The sequence below is a fragment of the Heterodontus francisci genome, chromosome 1 (genome assembly GCF_036365525.1).
Source record: "Heterodontus francisci isolate sHetFra1 chromosome 1, sHetFra1.hap1, whole genome shotgun sequence".
Taxonomy (NCBI): Eukaryota; Metazoa; Chordata; class Chondrichthyes; order Heterodontiformes; family Heterodontidae; genus Heterodontus; species Heterodontus francisci.
This window is the reverse complement of record NC_090371.1, coordinates 73,734,327-73,744,787: the sequence shown is the minus strand read 5'-3', so window position 1 is coordinate 73,744,787 and position 10,461 is coordinate 73,734,327. Positions and strand designations below refer to the sequence as shown.

General features: G+C 43.5%; 1 protein-coding gene and 1 long non-coding RNA gene across 6 annotated transcripts in view; one reads left to right on the top strand and one right to left on the bottom strand.

The window, feature by feature from the left end:
- Positions 1-1,092: 1,092 nt before the first annotated feature.
- LOC137369945 (uncharacterized) lies at positions 1,093-10,336 on the bottom strand. 2 transcript variants are annotated; one of them, XR_010975051.1, is made up of 3 exons: positions 10,220-10,336; positions 1,840-2,032; positions 1,093-1,299 (listed from the first exon to the last, which is right to left on the bottom strand). It is a non-coding gene; the product is annotated as an uncharacterized lncRNA (long non-coding RNA). The 2 variants fall into 2 exon arrangements; XR_010975050.1 differs by having other exon boundaries at positions 1,840-1,935.
- ubap2a (ubiquitin associated protein 2a) overlaps positions 9,684-10,461 on the top strand; it is a 162,403-nt gene continuing 161,625 nt past the window's right edge. For all 4 annotated transcript variants that reach the window (XM_068031699.1, XM_068031689.1, XM_068031672.1 and 1 more), the window contains exon 1: positions 9,684-9,839. The gene's annotated coding sequence lies outside the window, so the exon portion shown is untranslated. The remainder of the gene's footprint in view (positions 9,840-10,461) is intronic.

The following is a 10,461-nucleotide window of genomic DNA, read 5'->3' as shown; positions in this document are numbered from 1 at the left end:
CTGTAAGTGAAAACCTTCAGGCGCCAAGCCCTGTTTAAGAGTGAAGCTGAATTATTTAGGCTGAAATCCAATAAGCTACAGAGTATCTCACTGTTACAAAAAAGTTTGTCACTGTTAGCAGATGCCTAATGTCCACAAAATGTTTTTTTTTAATTGAAAATTTGAGATTCAGAAATAAAATAACTCAATTTAAACCTACATTTATAGTCAAGAGAAAAATATCAACAAAGAACTCCCAATAGGTTCAGCTTGAGATAAAAACAAAGTGTTGGAAATACTCAGCAGGTCAGGCAGCATCTGTGGAGAGAGAAGCAGAATTAATGTCTCAGGTCTGTGACCTTTCATCAGAACCGGTTTCCCCAGCAGCACACTTGCCTCCAATTCAGAAGAATATGGGATAAAGTTCTGCTTTGAGACTTGGATACAAAACCTCAGCTGATATCTCAATGCAGTCCTGAGCTTATGCTCTGTTTTTAGAGATGTTGTCCTTTTCATAGGACATTAAGCTGAAGCCCTGGCTGCTTATTTAGTTAATATTATTCAAAGAAATACAGGGAGTATTCCCAGCCATCTTCCTTCAAGAAGGGGCACCAAAAAGTAGTTTAGTTATTCAAATCACTGCTGTTTATGTCGTTATGACACAACCGCTCAGGACAAAGCCCCGAATAAAAATATGATTCTGATAGCAGTGAGAGCAACACACTGTCAATTCAGTCCTGCCGCCCCACAGGTTGCATAACATATATCTTTAAGCTTTCCAAATCGAAGAAAGCAGCAGCCGAATTGAACCAATCGAGTAACCCCTGAATGACGTGAACCAAACCAGGTATCTTTAGATATTGTTATGACTGACCACTCAAGACAAGGCCCCCAATCAAAATATATGATTCTGATTGTGGTGGGAGAAATGCACTGTTGATTCAGTCCCACCCCTCCACAGATCGCCGAACATATCATTTTAAACTTTCCAAATTAAAGACCCAGACAAATAGTACCATCTATTAATCCCCGAATGAGGCTAACCAAACCAGGTGTCTTTAGATCAACAAATTAACTGTTTAATTAGAAAAACTAAATTCTTAAACACTACGAACATATAAACATTTAAAATAGAAAAATTAGTGTCTTTGCATATTTACACTCCTGCTGAAGTGAAATCTTCCAATGTGGAAGAGTCCAAGGTTGCTTGAAGTCCTCACAGCCGTCTGATGGGGAGAAAAAAAGGTTCTTCAACAGCAAAACAGTCCATAGTCTAATTCAGCAGTTGAACTGATGTTCTTCGTTTCCAGAGATGAATTTCTGCAGTCACAGTTCAGTAGTTAAAAGGAATTTGGTTATTTTCTTTTAAGAAATTAATCTGGCTTGATATCAGAATTCTGAGAGTATAATAAATAGGGTTTAAATAAACCGAGAGAGAGCGCTCTTTCCTTCAGTATATGCTGGCAAACAGTCTGTGTGTGTCTGTTAACTGTGTCTTAAAAGCCAGTTTTTCAGCTAATTTCAAATGTCAATTTGCAACAATGTATCTTTCAAACCTCAGTCTCTGAGTGGCTATATCCTACGGCAATGAGAATGCATTCTTTGACTCAGTCTCTGGAGCTTGCTGCCTTAAAGCAGTACTGATAATTTTACAGCCTTAAAGGCACACTGCATACTTCTCAGAAAAAACAAAAACTACAGGATCATAACAATATTAACAAATTAACTGTTTATTAGGAAAAAAACAAATCTTAAACACTAAGAAAAACCAATATCTAAAGACCTTATAACTTATTTAAAAATGTGACTCCCGCATTCGCAAACATATACTATTGGAAGTTTGGTGTTTAATTAGCTTACCCGAAAAAAAATAGAACAATATAGTCTTTGCAGATTTATGGTCCTGATGAAGTGGAATCTTCGAATGTGGAACAGTTGCTTGAGGTCTTCCAAGGCCTGATGAATCCAATGACAGGAGTTCAGCAATTACAGTTCAGTAGTTGAAGCATCAAACTTTTCTTCCCAGCGATAAACACAATAGAGCGACAAATAGCTTTTTTAAAAAAAAGAAATTAATCTGACCACTTTTCAGAATTCTGAGAGAGAATAATAAATAGGGTTTAAATAGACTGAGGGAGAGCTCTCCTCTTTCCTTCACATCCTAGAACAGTCCGTGTCCCAACTGTCTCTGAACAAACTGTTTTTCAAAGTCAAATGGCAACATTGTATGTCCTGTTCTCCCTCTCTGTATGGCTGTATCCAGGCAACCAAGATGCACCTTCACTTGGCAACTTCTGAGGCTGGCTGCCCTAAAGAAGTACTGATCTCTTAAAGCCTTAAAGGCACATTGCGTATTTTCCAAGGAGGAAAAAAAAACAGGATCATGACAAAATGGTTGCTAGCTTTACCACAATCACTGCACTTCAAAAGTAATTCATTGGAAATGAAATGTTTTGGTTTATGATGCTACATAAATACATCTTTTTACTTCAAAATACCTTTAAAATCACAACTAATTAAATAATAATGTTTAAATATCTACAGGTGATTACATGTTGGTAGATTCAATTGGAGATCTAATACCGTCAATAATTGACCATAACTGTTACCAAATCAGATTCTTCCTATATTCACCATATCACAATAGTGACTACATTTCAGTAGTATTTCATTGACTATAAAGTCCTCACTTTGATTTACCTTTTGTAACCTTAGGATATTCCACATGGGAAACCCATCAATGTCCTGTTCTGGAAAGCTACATGGTTTTAGCAGCTTAATCTCAGGCGGCATCCCTTTACCTCTTGCCTTCCGGGAGAGGAGCTCTTCCAGCGCGCTGGAGTTTTGAAAAAAAAAGCCAACAGTGACGTCACAGGAGAGCTGCAAGGTGATTGGTTGGTGAGTCACTGCTGTTAGGGAATAGCTCTAAATAGCTGGGTAAGAATCTCAGGTAAGAAAAGTTTAAAGTTTATTTCAAATAAAGTAAGTTCTGTAGTAACGAGGACCAGGGAAGAAGGGCCCTAGAGTAAGTGATATTATTGGACATTAAGATCTTCCAGAAGGTTTAATTTAATTTAAAGGGTTAAGTCATGGCAGGAGAGCTCAAAGCCGTCGTGTGCTCCTCGTGCTCCATGTCGGAAGCCGGGCACAATTCCAGTGCCTGGGGCCAGCATGTGTGCAGGAAGTGTGTCCAGCTGCAGCTCCTGGAAGCCCAGGTTTCGGAGCGGGAGTGGCAGCTGGGGACATTGTGGAGCATCCACGAGGCGGAGAGTATCGTGGATAGCACGTATAGAGAGGTGGTCACACAGCAGGCTCAGACCCCACAGGCAGGAGGGGAATGGGTGACCACCAGGCAGAGAAAGAGATCTAGGCAGGCAGTGCAGGAATCGCCTGTGGCTATTCCCCTGCAAAACAGATCTACTGCTTTGGATACTGTTGGGGGGAATGGCCTCTCAGGGGAAAGCAGCAACAGCCCAATTTGTTGCACCACGGTTGGCTCTGCTGCACAGGGGAGGAGTAAAAAATGTGAGAATGCAGTAGTTATAGGGGATTCAATTGTAATGAGAATAGATAGGCATTTATGTGGCCGCAAAAGAGATTCCAGTTTGGTATGTTGCCTCCCTAGTGCTCGAGTCAAGGATGTCTCAGAGTGGTTACAGGACATTCTGAAGGGGGGGCGGGGGGTGAACAGCCAGTGGTCGTGGTACACATTGGTACAAACGACATAGGTAAAAAAAAGGATGAGGTCCTAAAAGCAGAATATAGGGAGCTAGGAAGTAAGTTGAAAAGTAGGACCTCAAAGGTAGTGATCTCAGGATTACTACCAGTGCCACGTGCTAGTCAGAGTAGAAATAGCAGGATATATCACATGGCTGAAGAGATGGTGTGAGGGGGAGGGTTTTAGATTCCTGGGGCATTGGGACCAGTTCTGGGGGAGGTGGGACCAGTACAAACTGGATGGGTTACACCTGGGCAGGACCGGGACTGATGTCCTAGGGGGAATATTTGCTAGAGTGGTTGGGGAGGGTTTAAACTAAAATGGCAGGGGGATGGGAACCTTTGCAAGGAGTCAGAGGAGGGGGGATCAAAGACAAGAACAAAAGACAGTAAGGGGAATAAGAAAGGTGATAGGCAGAGAAAGCAAGGGCCAGAATCAAACAGGGACACAGTGAAAAATATTGGGAGGAGGACAAGTAATGTTAAAAAGACAAGCCTTAAGGCTTTGTGCCTTAACGTGCGGAGCATTCGCAATAAAGTGGATGAATTAATCACCCAAATAGATGTAAACGGGTATGATATAGTCGGGATTACGAAGACATGGCTGCAAGGTGACCAGGGCTGGGAAATGAACATCCAGGGATATTCAGTATTTAGGAAGGACAGACAAAAAGCAAAAGGCGCTAGAGTTGCATTGCTGGTTAAAGAGGAAATTAACGCAATAGTGAGGAAAGATATTAGCTCTGACGATGTGGAATCTGTATGGGTAGAGCTGAGAAACACTAAGGGACAAAAAATGTTAGTGGGGGTTGTATATAGACCCCCAAACTGTAGTGGTGATGTTGGGAATGGCATTCAACAGGAAATTAGAGATGCATGCGAAAAAGGAACATCTGTAATTATGGCCGACTTTAATCTGCATATAGATTGGGCAAATCAAATTAGTCACAATACCGTAGAGGAGGAATTCTTGGAGTGTACACGGGATGGTTTTCTGAACCAATACGTTGAGGAACCAACTAGAGAACAGGCCATCCTAGACTGGGTACTGTGTAATGAGAGAGGAATAATTGACAGTCTAGTGGTGCGAGACCCCTTGGGGCTAGCGACCATAATATGATAGAATTCTTCATCTAGATGGAGAGTGACGTAGTTGATTCTGAGACTAGGGTCATGAATCTTAGTAAAAGAAACTACGAAGGTATGAGGCGCGAGTTGGCCATGACGGATTGGGAAACGTTACTTAAAGGGATAACAATGGATAGGCAATGGCAAACATTTAAAGAGCGCATGGATGAACTGCAACAATTGTTTATCCCTGTCTGGTGCAAAAGTAAAACGGGAAAGGCAGCCAAACCATGGCTTACAAGGGAAATTAGAGATAGCATTAGATCCAAGGAAGAGGCATATAAATTTGCCAGGAAAACAACAGAGCTGAGGATTGGGAGCAGTTTAGAATTCAGCAAAGGAGGACCAAGGGATTGATTAAGAAGGGGAAAATAGAGTACGAGAGCAAGCTTGCCGGGAACATAAAAACTGACTGTAAAAGCTTCTATAGGTATGTGAAGAGAAAAAGATTGGTGAAGACAAATGTAGGTCCCTTAGTCAGAAACGGGAATTTATTATGGGGAATAAAGAAATGGCTGACCAACTAAATGCATGCTTTGGTTCTGTCTTCACAAAGGAGGACACAGATATCATACCAGAAATGTTAGGGAACACAGGGCTTAGTGAGAGAGAGGAACTGAAAGAATTCAGTATTAGTAGAGAAATGGTGTTGGGGAAATTGATAGGATTGAAGGCCGATAAATTCCCAGGGCCTGATGGTATGCATCCCAGAGTACTTAAGGAAGTGGCCCCAGAAATAGTGGATGCATTGGTGGTCATCTTCCAAAATCCTATAGACTCTGGAACAGTTCCTATAGATTGGAGGGTAGCTAATGTAACCCCACTATTTAAAAAGGGAGGTAGAGAGAAAGCAGGGAATTATAGACCAGTCAGCCTGACGTCAGTAGTGAGGAAAATTCTAGAGACCATTATCAAAGACTTTATAGCAGAGCACTTGGAGAACAGTGGTAGAATCGGACAGAGCCAGCATGGATTTACGAAAGGGAAATCATGCTTTGGGCAGCACAGTGGCGCAGTGGTTAGCACCGCAGCCTCACAGCTCCAGCGACCCGGGTTCAATTCTGGGTACTGCCTGTGTGGAGTTTGCAAGTTCTCCCTGTGACTGCGTGGGTTTTTGCCGGGTGCTCCGGTTTCCTCCCACAGCCAAAGACTTGCAGGTTGATAGGTAAATTGGCCATTATAAATTGCCCCTAGTATAGTTAGGTGGTAGGGGAATATAGGGAAGGTGGGGATGTGGTAGGAGTATGGGATTAGTGTAGGATTAGTATAAATGGGTGGTTGATGTTCGGCACAGACTCAGTGGGCTGAAGGGCCTGCTTCAGTGCTGTATCTCTAAATAAATAAAATAAAAAAATCTGCTAGAATTCTTCGAGGATGTAACTAGTGGAGTTGATGAGGGGGAGCCAGTGGATGTGGTTTATTTGGACTTTCAGAAAGCTTTCGACAAGTCCCACATAAGAGATTAGCATGTAAAATTAAAGTGCATGGGATTGGGGGTAGTGTATTGCGATGGAAAGAAAATTGGTTGACGGACAGGAAACAAAGAGTGGAGATAAATGGGTCTTTTTCCGAATGGCAGGCAGTGACTAGTGGGGTACTGCAGGGATCGGCGCTAGGACCCCAGCTATTCACAATATACATTAATAATTTAGATGAGGGTACTAAATGTAATATCTCCAAAAAACTGGGTGGGAGGGTGAGTTGTGAGGAGGTTGCAGAGAGGCTTCAGGGTGATTTGGACAAGTTGAGTGAGTGGGCTAATCCATGGCAGATGTAGTCTAATGTGGATAAATGTGAGGTTATCCACTTTGGTAGCAAAAACAGGAAGGCAGATTATTATCTGAATGGCTATAAACTGAGAGAGGGGAATATGCAGCGAGACCTGGATGTTCTCGTCGCTGAAGGTAAGCATGCAGGTGCAACAGGCGGTAAAAAAGGCAAATGGTATGTTGGCCTTCATAGTGAGAGGATTCGAGTACAGAAGCAGGGATGTTGAGCTGCAATTATACAGGGCCTTGGTGATGCCACACCTGGAATATTGTGTGCAGTTTTGGTCTCTTTTTAAATTTTATTTAGAGATACATCACTGAAACAGGCCCTTCGGCCCACCGAGTCTGTGCCGACCAACAACCACCCATTTATACTAATCCTACATCAATCCCATATTCCCTACCACAACCCCACCATTCTCCTACCACCTACCTACACAAGGGGCAATTTACAATGGCCAATTTACCTGCCAATCTGCAAGTCTTTGGCTGTGGGAGGAAACCAGAGCACCCGGCAGAAACCCACGCGGTCACAGGGAGAACTTGCAAACTCCACACTGGCAGTACCCAGAACTGAACCCGGGTCGCTGGAGCTGCGAGACTGCGGTGCTAACCACTGAGCCACTCTTATCTGAGGAAGGATGTTCTTGCTATAGAGGGAGTGCAGCAAAGGTTTACCAGACTGATTCCTGGGATGGCGGGACTGACAGATGAGGAGAGATTGAGTCGGTTAGGATTATATTTGCTGGAGTTCAGAAGAGTGAGGGGGGAATCTCATAGAAACCTATAAAATTCTAACAGGACTTGACAGGGTAGATGCAGGAAGGATGTTCCTGATGGTGGGAGAGTCCAGAAACAGGGGTCATAGTCTAAGGATACGGGGTAAACCTTTCAGGACTGAGATGAGGAGAAATTTCTTCACCCAGAGAGTGGTGAGCCTGTGGAATTTGCTACCACAGAAAGTAGTTGAGGCCAAAACATTGAATGTTTTCAAAAAGGAGTTAGATATAGCTCTTGGGTCTAAAGGGATCAAAAGGGGGCGAAAACCGGAACAGTCTACTGAGTTGGATGATCAGCCATGATCATAATGAATGGCGCAGCAGGCTTGAAGGGCCAAATGGCCTACTCCTGCTCCTATTTTCAATGTTTTACTTCATACCATTTATGCACTAACGCTTTGTCTTTTAGCACACCATGAACATACTGTTTGTCTTTCCTCCATGACCTTCTGGCCAGTCATTCTCTGTGACATTGTCCTTTCAACACCTTCTCTTTGGTTAACTCTTGCCCCACCCCCACTTTATTTGCTTAAAACCTATTACATTTCTAGCCTTTGCAGTTCTGATGAAGGGTCACTGACTTGAAATGTTAACTCTGCTTCTCTGTCCACAGTTTATTTATTTATTTTATTTAGAGATACAGCACTGAAACAGGCCCTTTGGCCCACCGAGTCTGTGCCGACCATCAACCACCCATTTATACTAATCCTACACTAATCCCATATTCCTACAACATCCCCACCTGTCCCTATATTTTCCTACCACCTACCTATATTAGGGGCAATTTATAATGGCCAATTTACCTATCAACTGCAAGTCTTTTGGTGGCTGCCAGACCTACTGAGTATTTCCAGCATTTCTTGTTTTTATATCCCTTTACTTAAAACTTGTGTTCAGCTAACCCGAGAAATTCTTTCGTGTAGATGAGTGAGGTGTAATTTCAGCAAATAGAACTTCTCGGGGACCTTTCCTCAGTCGTTTGGATTGAAAACGTGATTATAAATTTCCATATAGAGTCATAGAGTTATACAGCACAGAAACAGGCCCTTCAGCCCATCGTGTCTGTGCTGGCCATCAAGCACCTAACTATTCTCATCCCATTTTCCAGCACTTGGCTCGTAGCCTTGTATGCTATGGCATTTCAAGTGCTCATCTAAATACTTTGTAAATGTGGTGAGGGTTCCTGCCTCTACCTCTTCAGGCAGTGTGTTCCAGATTCCAACCACCCTTTTTTTCCTCAAATCCCCTCTAAACCTCCTGCCCCTTACCTTAAATCTGTGCCCCCTGGTTATTGACCCCTCCGCTCAAGGAAAAGGTTTCTTCCTACCTAACCTATCAATGCCCCTCATACGTTTGCGTACTTCAATCATATCTCCCCTCAGCCTTCTCTGCTCTAAGGACAACAACCCTAGCCTTTTCAGTCTCTCTTCATAGCTGAAATGCTCCAACACAGGCAACATCCTGGTGAATCTCCTCTGCACCCTCTCCAGGGCAATCACATCCTTCCTATAGTGCAGTGCCCAGAATTGTACACAGTACTCCAGCTGTGATCTAACTAGCATTTTATACAGCTCCATCATAACCTCCCTGCTCTTATATTCTGTGCCTTGGCTAATAAAGGCAAGTATCCCATATGCCTTCCTAACCAACTTATCTACCTGTGCTGCTGCCTTCAGTGATCTGTGGACAAGTACACCAACGTCCCTCCGTACTTCCTAGGGTCCTACCACCACTATGCATGACCTCCAGCTGGAAAAAATGTTTTCTGGCATTTGCCTCACAAAGCTTCCTTCTATATTGCAAATTATTTTGAACGTTATCTTAGAATGTTAAAATTCAGTCTAGAATTTTCCATTCTAAACATCAAAATAACGATGACAAACAATATACAAAACAACTGCTTTTGCAATTTTTTCCCCTCACCATAGCCATGTAAAACACTGAAGAATGGATTCTAGCTTCATGCTCTTTTCAAAGATATTGACCAAATGAGTACTGCTAGTACTTTTTGTTTTTGCTTGGGCTCTTATATAAATTCCAATTAATTTCAGTGTCACCTTTGCCTAAATCACTGAGGTCCACCCACACATCAATCAATGCAAAATCACCATTGGCAACAGCGCACATAAATGACGTCAGAGACACCAATCACAAACAAAAACTAAAAACAGGGGGAAATGGTTTCGTTCTTTATTCGGAGTCAAAGGTTGCCTCAGTGAAATATGTCGTGAGACTATTGATTTGGATAAGGTTTTTCTAAAAGGAAAAGTTAACAGCATGACAGTGACGCTTGTGACGTCATCTGGTTTAAGATGGCAGCACGGATTTGAGGTGGTCACGTGCGCCGCGCTGCTTTGTGAGCGCATTGGTAGTAAAGGAGCGGCGGGAGCATCCATACCCATATACATACTTTGTGGCTCGTGGCCGCTCTTCGGCTTTTTCAAATCACTGCGAAGCTAACGGAAAGGTGATCGCGCGGGTGGACGCGGCGTATTTGGCGCGCAGGGTGGGATCGTGTTGGTGTTTGTCAGAGGCTGGTGGACATTTCACCTTTTAATCAGGGGTGGGGGCTGACTGCAACGGCCTGACTCTGGGGGTGGCGACTCCATTGGGACCCCCCATCCCTTCCCCGGGGACCCCCACTTGCCCTTCCCCCACCCCACTGGGACTTCCCCTTTTACCCCCCCCCCCCCCCCCCCCCGTTCACCCATCACTCACTCCCCTTATTGCTGGTCAATCTCCAACGGGTTGGGATCAAGATCTCCGACCAGCAGCCCGTACCCGCTGTTTTGACGGAAGGTCACCGACCTAAAACGTTAACTCTGCTCCACTCTCAACAGATGTTACCTGGAGTTGCTGAGTATTTCCAACATTTTCTGTTTTTATTTCGCATTTCTAGGCACCCGGGGTATTTTTGCTCTAGCTGTGGTAGTTGTCCGTTTTATCGTGAGTTATCGCTGGGCTGGGCCGGGACGGGATGTTTTGGGGGGCGGGCGGGGCTTGGTGTGGAGACACGTCTGTCATTCTAGCGTTTTGATTAGACCATGAATGCTTAATTTTAGAGTTGGGATTTTTTGTTTTTTGCGGAT